Below are 11,037 nucleotides of genomic sequence, written 5' to 3' on the forward strand. Positions count from 1 at the left end.
CGCCACGTACATCGCCTGACGTGGGCAATAGGCCAATAGTCAGCTGCTTCGTAGGGCTATGTGAACCAATCAAATCTTACCAGCAGGGACCAAAAGCTATACAGGAAACAAGGCTAAAGGCATAAGCTCCAGCGGAAGGGGCAAGGCTGAGGAGCAGGGCACCCGCGCCCGACACCTCAGAAGTTTGAAAAAGCCAGGAACATGGACTCTCTGAGAAAGGCTGCAAGGAGGGAGCAAAGCCAGCCCCAGAGAGAAGCCATGGAAGCTAGCATCAGACATGCCATAGTGGTGGAGCCAAGTATGGGTTTTGGAGTTCACATTTCCTTACAGATTGCTTTGGATGTTCCATGTGGAACTACAAGACTTAATGTTTGCCCTTCTGGATAGTGGACTTGTTTTGGTCTCAGTGGTTTTTATCCTACTGTGTTGAATGTTGGAAAGCATAACTTTTCATATATACAGGGACTCAGAACTAAGAGTTTGCCTTAGATCTTGGAGGAGACTTGGCAATTGGACTTTTCAGTAATGCTGAAACTATTAGCACTTTGGCAACTCTTGCAGATAGACTTTGGTATAAAGGGATGTGCATGAGTCTTTAGGGGGCCAGGGACACAATGTTACAGATCTCATGAAATATAATGCTGAAGTTGTAAAATGTTAATAAGCATGTCTAGGTATCTGGAAACTGATTTAAGGAAAGGCCTGGTTGCCAAGTTGACAAGGGGTGGATTGTACTGGTTGATACATTGTGTCAACTTGAGAAGTTTAGAAGTTTAATTAAGTGACTCTGCCTGGAGCCAGGATTCTTATTTTGAATTTATTTATTTATTTATTTATTTGTGTGTGTGTGTGTGTGTGTGTGTCTGTGTGTCTGTGTGTCTGTGTGTGTGTGGCCAGCTCAGCCCGCCTGGGGGGGGGGGCTGGCTGGCATGTGGTGCTGGGGGGTTGAGCTGCGGTCCATGTGCTTTGCTAAGCTTGTTCTAAGTAGGTGCTTTAGACCACTGAGCCATCTCACCAGCCCCAAGGATTCTTACTTTGTAAATATCCTCATCCTGTGCAAGAGGAGGGCATGGACATTCCCTGAGTTCTACACCCCCAGCCCCAGGATAGTTTGTTTATGATATAAGGAGGGGGAGAGAGGCTGGCTAGAAGCCACAGCTGCTGACCTTCCCTTTGTTGGTTTGCTGTTCCCTGTTTCCTGCTTCCATGAGCCATAAACCACTTTGCCTGGGAGCCTGAAACCTCCACAAACTGTGAGCTAAGGAAATCTTTCCTTCCTTAATTTTGGGTGTTGGGTATTGTGTCCCAGCAAAGAGTAACCATGATACCCATTTTTCTGAGAACTCTATTGTGGTGCCCTCATGACTACCAATACCTATAGCTTCACTCCTTCTTTCCAACTAGCCATTTCCAGCTAGCCATTGCATTCAGCCACGGAGCCCCTCCCTTCAAAGCCTTCTGCTTATGCCTATCCTGGTCAGATGGCAACATCTAAGACCCACTCAGATGACTGTCAGCAATTCATTCTGAGTTCCACATTTGGACTGAAAATTGAGCTGTCATCCCTGACAAATGTGTTGCCATGACCTTTTCAGGGTTGTTTCTCCTAGTAACAACCCAGTCAAGTGCTCAGAAACATCAAAAGGGGAGCAAAGAGCCCATCAACTCCTGTTACCCAGAAACTTGTTGAAAAAAGCCACAGTCCTCTGAGCAAACAATACAGATTGTCAAACTACTAAAATCCACCTCTCCTGCCTGTAAAGTCAGCTCAAGATCTTCAAGTCGTAGGGGTCAGGGAGATGGCTCAGTGGAATAAGAGCTTCACTGGCAAGCGCAAAGGCCTGAGTTCAATCCCTGGTTCCGGAAAAAAAAATAAAATCCTCCAAGTCACCAGTGCTGCCACAGTTGGCCCACAGCCTGCTGGTACACCTGCCTGGACCTAAAAACCACACCTTCCGGTGACACAAGCGGCGGTGGCTGCGGCCGTCGAGTAGCGAGACCTCCAACTTTCGTCCTGTACCACTCTGAGGGGTAGTAGCCTTGGAGGGTAGCGATGTCAGAGAAAAAGCAGCCAGTAGATTTGGGTCTCCTAGAGGAAGACGACGAGTTTGAGGAGTTCCCTGCCGAAGACTGGACTGGTATGGATGAAGATGAAGATGCCCATGTCTGGGAAGATAACTGGGATGACGACAATGTTGAGGACAACTTCTCCAACCAGCTATGAGCTGAACTAGAGAAACATGGTTATAAGATGGAGACGTCATAACATCCAGAAGAAGAGTTGACGTACCCTCAATATGAACCGTATACTAAATTCTAGGACAAGGAACCCAGGATAGAATGCTTATAGAAATACATTTACTTAATTATTTGTTTGGATTTTTTTGTAAGAAAAAAATAAATGTGGTCTAATCCTGAAACAAAAAACAAACAAACAAACAAACAAAAAACACACCTTCCGCCTTCAGGTGGCTCCTGTCAGCCAGCCCCTCTTTGTACCTGACCTGGACTTACTCTTTTAGAGGTTCAAAATTGTTCCTGGTCTTTTGAAAAGAACAGTTAATGCTTAATCTTCTTTTCCTTCTCCTTCTCCTTCTCCTTCTCCTTCTCCTTCTCCTTCTTCTTTTCCTTTTCTTTTTAGTTTCTTATAACTCCTTTTTTAAAAAAAAATTTAATTTTTTTTTTTTTTTTTTGTGGTACCAGGGATTGAACTCAGGACCCCTTGCGTGCCAGACAAGCGCTTATTCTACTGAGCTATCTACCCGGTCCTATAACTCCTTTTTGAACCAATTTTCCACATTTATATTTGGTAACCTAAACAACTGATTTGAAGATAATATGCAATACAGCAACCACTGCTGAATTCTCATTACTTTGTTTAATGAAATTTTGCATCATTTCTAATGCTTTTTTGTAACTATTTGGTATTCTTTTGAAACAAAAAACTAAAAACAAAACTTGTTCCTTCTTCAAAAAGCACTTGTGATTAATAACACTTCCAAGGTGCCTGCTGAAAAAGCACAAAAGCTCTGTTGCATTGTGTAGCAGAAACTGGTTATAAAAAAGGAAAAACTTCCTCAGATTTCTTGGAGCTGCTGGCTTCTATAAAATCTGGATCCTTAAGTTATGTGTGCTCAGACTGTCAGCCCCTGGGAAGGCCCAGTGTCCTACCTGTGTAACAGTTGGATCCGGTCACTAAGGGCTGCTTCTCTGCTTTGCCCATGCACTCCAAAGGCCACTGTCCTTCTGATCAAGGAAGCTGACAAGCTCACCCTAGGCCGAGACCTAACTATCCAGGTGCCACTTGCTGTACCAGAATGAACTGTTCTAAATGTGGACTCCTGAGAGATGCTGAGTACACGCTGCGGATGGAAGTGGCTCTGTTAAGAATACAGTCTGACACTCCAGTTGGTGGGTGAGGGGTGGCCAACCTTTGTTCATTAATAAGGAGCCCCCAGTAATCTCCATAGTCTCTTGGAAGACTCCCCCAATCATTTGGTCATTGGTTAAAAGATAAAGTTCTTCAGAAAAATTTAAAATACGTTTTTTTCATAAAAGATGCTCTTGGTATGAAACTAAATTAAGAAACAAAGTTTTTCACATGTGTATGGCAATTCTTTATTGTTAATCTCATGGTGTATTAAATGTATTCATGATTCCAGAGGTACAGATCTCCCAAAATATAAAACAAAGATTGCTTATTGAGATAAGACTTTCTCTCAGATTCAGAGCTCTGCCTTTAACAAAACTTGGGGTGTGTATCCCATTAAAGGATGACAAGGAGATTATGGGACTACAGAGGAAAACAGCTCAGTGATGTAGAGTGTGCCTAAGGAGAGTCACATGGGGAGAAGACACTCTCTCAAACTTTCACAGAATGCAACTTGGTCAAGCAATGGCTCATCCAAATGGCTGACACTGACAGAACTAAGAGGTACTATATATGGTTCCAAGGTAAATCCTGAGGAGGTTTAACTGACCTTGTTAGATAGCAAAAGGCTAATTTTTCGTTCATGCAGGTCTCACTTTAACTTGGTCTTAACTATCCAGCATAAAACTATGACTGTGAGATATGAAAAGTAATGACATAATAATATGTTAGCTGTAGAAGTTCAAGTCACTAGTGTCTGACAATTGCCAGCTGTACTGGTAACTCACTACTGTTACGGACTTGTCTATGTTACTCTTCTCTCGTTGCTGGGACTAATACCGCATACATAGGGCTGGCCAGATAGTTCAGCAGATTAAAGCGCCTGCTTAGGTAGATGTAGTGGTCGGGGTTCATCCCTGGTGTGCCATCCTGGCCCACCCCCAAGACACGCTGAGACAGTGATTCAGGCTGGGCATGGTGGCATGCACCTGTAATCCCAGCTCTTGGGAGGCTGACCACAGACAGATCACTACAAGTCTGATCCATGTAGTGAGACCCTGTAGGCCCTTATTAAAATATATTTTTTAAAAATAACTGATACGTAAAATGAAGGAAGGAAAGATTTATTTAGCTCATGGTTACTGGAGGTTCCAGTCCATACTCAGCTGATTCCAAGGCAGATTGGCACATGGCAGAGAACAGCATTTCATGGTGGTGGCAAAAAGCCAGAGAGCAAAGGAGGAGTAGCAGCCACAATGGTGACAGAGAAGTCTGTCTCTCTGTCTCTCTTGTTTTACATTCAGGCTATCTGCCTCAGGCTGTAGCACTAACACCCATAATCCCAGTCTTGGATCATTCATAATCCCAGTGGATTACAAATTAATCACAAACTCTAGAAGTCTGCCCCATGACTGCATGAGGCTTTGGGGGGACACTAAGAGACAAATCATAACAGAACTATTGGACTCTGTAGGGTTAAATTGCTCTATACAGGCACCAAAATACTTGGACTGCCATCAAGAATGAACTCTAAGGGCTGGCCAAATAGCTCAGTGGATTAAATACCTGCAAAGAGGCACAGGGGCCTTAGAGGCACTAGGCCTGCCGTGCCAGCCACGTCCCCAGGGCGTGCTGAGACAGTAAAGAGACTGGGTGTGGTGGCGTGTGCCTGTAATCCCAGCTCTTAGGAGGCTGTAAAGAGGTGGATCACTAAGAGTCCAACTTAGTAGTGAGACCCTGAACACCCTGTAGACCCTTCCTTAAAATACAAAAAAAAGGAATGAATTCTAAAGAGTCTCCAAACACAGCTTCTCCAACTACAGGGGAACACCTACCATTCAAACAACAAAACAAAAAAGGGAGATATGCTGGGAGCTGCTGAAACTGGAAATTGGTCAAAAGTGTGAGAGCAGGAGAAGGCCTCAGTGCCTAAAGCAGTCAAGCTACCTCAGTCCTGAGAAAAGCATCCTACCTGGCCAATGTCAGCTATTAGTCACTAGGCAACCTTGTGTCACATGATATGAACTTCGCAAGAAGTATAAGTAAATGCCCCTACTGTTGTTCTGGGGTCATTTGTCAATCAGGCAATGAGTTGCCACCTGACTCCTCCCCCACCCCCAACAGAGAGAGAGAATATAACCTGACAGGCTAGATATGCTCTGGCCACCTCGAACAAAATTATTTCAGTCAAAACTCTCCTGCGAGGATGATCTGCACAGAAAACTTCTTTGTGCTGTTGTTTCAAAACTTGCTACCAACAGTGGAAAAGAATCTAGTCCAAGGCCCAAGCCGCCTATGGGGATCCGATTGACTGAAACATCAACCCCAGCTACCAGACCTACCCCTGCTATTTGATTTGTAATCTCGAGTGCTGGTACCTGTACCCTGGCAGCCAACTCAGGCTTCAGTGTCTGTGTCACTGGCCCCAACTTCCCATTCTCTACCTGTACTGAGAAGACAATAAGGGTCCTGCTGTAAAAAGCCATCCCTAGATATTACCTACCTTTCATCATTGGCAATGATAATGGGCCTGTATTTGTAGCACAGATTATTTTTAAAAACTAGATTAAATAAAAACTAGATACAGCAGACAGGCCACAAAACCATAGAAAAGTTTAAAAACAGTTTGTAAGTCATACATATAACCCAGGCGCATATTAACTGTTGTAAACCAAAAAACTAAAAACCGGACTCAAACTTAAAAAGCAAAAAAGTGCTTTATTTAGCTGAGCTCAGTGTGGCACGTACTCTTGTCTCCAAGTAGGTGCACATTTAGTCTAGGTGAGGCACAGTTTTTAAAGGGAAAGATCACAAGAGTAAGGGGAGGAGTGGGGATTTTACAAAGCTTATTTTGAGTTAGTTATGACCAAGGGTTAACTCTTTGTTCCCATAGACGAGGTCACATTTTGCAAACTCTACAGGAATATGTCCTTATTTGGCTTAGGCGTTGTTTATGTTCCGGTAGTCGGAAGGACATCTGATGACAGTTTCACCCATTTTTAAGTTATCTGTTTGTTCCCGTAGGGAGGACAGTTTAACTCATTTTGCAGAATGTTGAGGAACATTTTCTTATTTGCACAAACAGTCACATTCTTCAGGGAAGGCATGGGTTGGGGGGTGGTTTACAAAACAAATCAAGGCTTTACAAACTGGAAGTTACGAAGCTTGTTACAAGATGGAGTTTAAGTTGTCAGCTTATACCAAATAGTCCTTGTTAATAAAATTACAGTGGAAACATGCAGAGTTACAAAATTGGAATCAATAGCACAGGTCATAACATTAACTACCTCTACAAGTTCCAGAAATCCCGCCTTAGATATGTTAAAGAAATTTACCTGGACTAGGCAGCTTTTTCTGAAGTGACAATGCACTCCAAGTCCTACTGTGGCCACTCTGGATGGTGACCAGTCCATGCACGGCTGAAGCCTTTGGGTGTCATTCACAGGATTGCTCCGTATCTATCCCCTTTAATTTTTGTGTCTTTTCAGGATGCTTACCCTAGTCTTTGTTCCCTGCCCTTCGGCTAGCTGTGATTTGTTTTTGTTTTTTGTTTTTGCGGAACTAGGGATTGAACTGAGGCCCCTGCGCTTGCCAGACAAGTACTTATTCACTGAGCCATCTCCCCGGCCCCTTGTGATTTTGTTAATTGGCCTGGTTTCTGCTTGCCCCCATCCTTGCTTTCCTGCCCCCCCTCACTGTTTGTTTGTTTATTTGTTGTTGTTGTTTTCCTTAAATTCTGGATGGTTGCCCCAAGAGCATAGAACAATCAATGAGACACTTGGCCAAGACTGGATGAACATCCAAGGCCCATTGGACCCTCCCCTATATCAGATTAATTCCCTTGCTACTTTGCCAGAGTAATGTTACAGATCAGACAGGCTTAAATTATGTCTCTTCTTAAAATATAACAACAACAAAAACCAAAAACCAAAAAACCTCTGTAATAGGACAATCTTGGGGATCTTGGCTGGAATCACTGACAACCCTAATGTTGCTGCTCCTAGTTGGGCCTTGTCTCAAAAGATCACATATAATAGGCCCAACAAGATTTTCCAAGAAAACTAAATGAGGGGACAATGCAGCAGAAAATGCGCCCCCACCCGCCACAGCCAGTACTTTGTTAGCTGCCCAGGTAATAGTTTCAGCTTGTCCTGTCTCTTAGAAATGGCTGTCACTGTGGTGCACACTGCATAAACCAATCCCCAATTGACAAGTCATCCTGACTCCATGCTTCCTGACTGTTTATCCCATATAAGCCCTAGACTACCAGAGATTGGGGTCTGATACTCTGGGAGTGATCCCAGCCAGTGCCTGTTGATGTAAATAAATCTGCCTTCAGATCCTCAGTCTTTTTAGTGTTTCTTCTTCTTTTTTTTTTTTTTTTTTGGTGGAACTGGGGATTGAACTCAGGCCCTTGAGCTTGCCTGGGAAACGTTTATTCCACTGAGCTATCTCCTCGGCCCCACAGTGTTTCTTTTTTTGTGTGTGTATGTGTGTATGTTTTAGGGAAGGGGCTATAGGGCATTTAGAGTCTCACTACTACATTGGACTCATAGTGATCAGCCTGTTTACAGCCTCCCAAGAGCTGGGATTATAGGCATGTGCCACCACGCCCAGTCTCAGTTGCTGTCAATGTGTCGGGCACAGCTGGCCCAGGGATCGAACCCCTGGCCCTTGCGCCTGCTTGTAGGTGCTTTCATCCACCAAGCTATTTGTCCAGCCCTTCAGTGTTTCTTCTTATTGCAAAATTTGAGAGTGATCCTTCAGAACTCGCAACATAGGGAGAAGGCAGCTACCCATGGTAATGCGTGGACTTTATTTGTCTAGAATTCCAAACTTCAATCCTCATTCCAAGGTTTTGTTTTGTTTTATGGTTTTAATGTTACATTTTTTGAGACACTGTCTTGCTATGTATATTCAGTGGCCTTGAATTTACTATGTAGCCCAGTCTGGACTTGAACTCAGAGCCATATCTGCCAGGTGCTAGGATTATAGGTGTACACCACCATGCCCAATCCAAGATTTTGTTTATGGTCCAAATAAAAGAAAGGACATCACTGTAATTTTTTTTTTGTTTTTAATTTTTATTTACTAGATGCAGGGTCTCGCTACACAGTTTAGACTGGTAGTGATCCTATTGTCTCAGCCTCTCCAGCACTGGAATTACAGATGTGCACCACCATGCCTGGCTCCGGCTGGAATGGCATGCCTGGGGCTCTAGAGCTGGCACAATGTGCAGTACTGGGGATTGAACTTGGGTCCTTGCGCTTGCCAGGCAGGTGCTTAGACTGCTGAGCTATCTCCCCAGTCCCTGTAATTCTTATAGATATTAAGACAAGAATTAAGCATCAGGGAAAAACTTGATATTAGTAAAAATTTGACAACTGTCTTCATGACTTTTCTCATGGCTGAGGCAAAACGCCTGACACTAAGAGTTAAGGAAGAAGAGGTTTATTTAACTCAGTTTGTGGAGTTTTCAGTCCCTACTCAGCTGGCTCCAAGGCAGGTGCCACATGGCAGTGGAGCCACAATTCGTGGTGGCAGAAGACAGCAAAAGCAACAAGAGCAGCAAGGGAGGAGCGAGAGCGCAAGCCTCTTTCCCTTATACTGTGTGCAGACTCCTGCCCCAGGGCAGGTGGAGCACCCACACCCGTAATCTCAGCATGGGACCATGAGCCAGTCACAAACTCTAGAAGCCCACCGCTTGCCACAGGAGGGTTAGGGGAGATATCCAGACACAAACCAGAACAGTAACTAAGACAACATGGAGGAATTCCTTAAAAAGCTCAAGTAACCACACTGACTCAAGGGGAAGCTTGCTATTTTAAGAGGTTGTGTTTTTTCTTTTTTTTCTTTTTTTTTGCAGTGTCAGAGCTCGAACTCAGGACCTTGTGCTTGCCAGGCAAGTGCTTATTCTACTGAGCTATCTCCCTGGCCCCAAAGCTTAATATCTTCGGGGATTGAACTCAGGCTCTTGTGCTTGCCAGGGTAGCGCTCTTGCCAGGCAAGCGCTTATTCAACTGAGCTATCTCCCCAGCCCCAAAAAGCTTACTATCTTAATAGCCCTGTGTCAATTAGACAAGCTAGATTTGGCACTGAAATCTTTCCTTAGGCTTAGACTGGCTCATTGTTAAAAAAGTTGCACAAACTGAATTTAGCAATGTGCAAAAGCAATAATATACAGCATCCCAAAGCGGGTTTATCCTAGAAACACAAAATTCATTTAACATTTGAAAATCAGTTCTTATGATTCTCTGTGTTCATGGAATAAAGGGGAAACCACAGGATTATCTTCATAGGTGAAGAAAAAGCAGTGAGCCAAAATTAAAAATTACAAGAAAAAAAATCCCCTTCCCCAAGAAAACCCAAATTCCAGGGGAGTTTTTGTTGTTAAGAATTCCCTTCGCAGCTTCTTTCCGTGCCTTGCCCCATCACCATGGCCCTCGTTTCCTGGCCAACCTTGCAGGTGTCCTCACTCGACCCTGCCTTTGGGCCTGTGCTGGGCCAGGCGCTGGCCTGGGAGTGGGGGATGCAGCTATAAAGGATCCCCTGGTTACGGAGAACACAGTCCTAGAAATAGGTTTCATTTCACAAAGAATTCTGGCAAGACATCTTTCACTTTCCTCCTACCCTTGCCACGTTCCATAAATCTGTGTCTGAGAAAACCTCTCTTCCCCAAACTCTCCAGAATTTCTCAGATGAGGGTAGTGACTATACCTACAAGTTCTTTGGTGCCCTAGGAGGTACTTTTTTTCTTTTTAAATCCTAGGATGATAGACAGTTAGGAAATATCAGAGGCTTTCTCAGCGTCTCTCCCGCTTCTTGGACTTCCATTCACATTTAATTCTGTTCTCTTTAGCAGATCACCAATGACAAAGCGTAGCTTTCTATTGCTTGTACCTCTGGCTCCCAAACCCTGGTTTAATGCCTTATCGTCTTGGTTTCAACATCAAAAAAGCAAAAGCAAAAAAGAAACAAAAACCAAAACAAACAAGGTTTTGGCTGGGTGTGGTGCTGTGTTCTTGTAATCCCAGTTACTCTGGAGGCTGAGGCAGGAGGATCACAAGTTCAAGGTTAGCCTAGTCAGCTTGGTGAGACTGTCTCAAAATAAAAACAAAATAAAAATAGGATGAGGATATAGGTCAAAGCAAAGGCCCTGAATGCAATCCCCAGTACTGCAGAAACAAAAAACAAAAAAACATGTACTCAATGACAGTTAATCTTTTTTATCTTGTTTTTATTAATACATATTTGTCATACATATTGATCACATTCAACATAGAAAATTTCTACCTGCACGTATCTCGATTCTTTTTTTTCCCATTCTCTTCTTGTTCGTTCAATTTTTCTTCCTATTCACAGAAGCTTTGTTTTCATTTTTCCCTTCTATTCTTTTTTCTCTGCCCTTCTCTGACAAAACTAACCAAAAAAGTGGCATAGAAATGAACAACCTCTTGTATCTGTATACTCAAAATAGGATAGATATACAGCTCCACTGTCTTAAGTCAATGAATAGAGAGATTTGCTCTAATAGTGTCAGTGGACAGGATATCATGTCTGCGTCTTGTACAATGAATAACCACTAAGGCAACAATATGCAATGTCTTACTGAAAATGTGCCAGTAATTGGTTGTGAAACTGTCTCATTGATATTTGTTTCTCAATAA

General features: G+C 43.4%; 1 pseudogene; it reads left to right on the plus strand.

The window, feature by feature from the left end:
• The first annotated feature begins 1,965 nt into the window (after positions 1–1,965).
• On the plus strand, positions 1,966–2,414 carry LOC111818127 (annotated as a pseudogene).
• Positions 2,415–11,037: the final 8,623 nt, after the last annotated feature.

This window comes from Octodon degus, unplaced genomic scaffold, assembly GCF_000260255.1.
Source record: "Octodon degus isolate 3935 unplaced genomic scaffold, OctDeg1.0 scaffold00080, whole genome shotgun sequence".
In the NCBI taxonomy this organism is placed as follows: Eukaryota; Metazoa; Chordata; class Mammalia; order Rodentia; family Octodontidae; genus Octodon; species Octodon degus.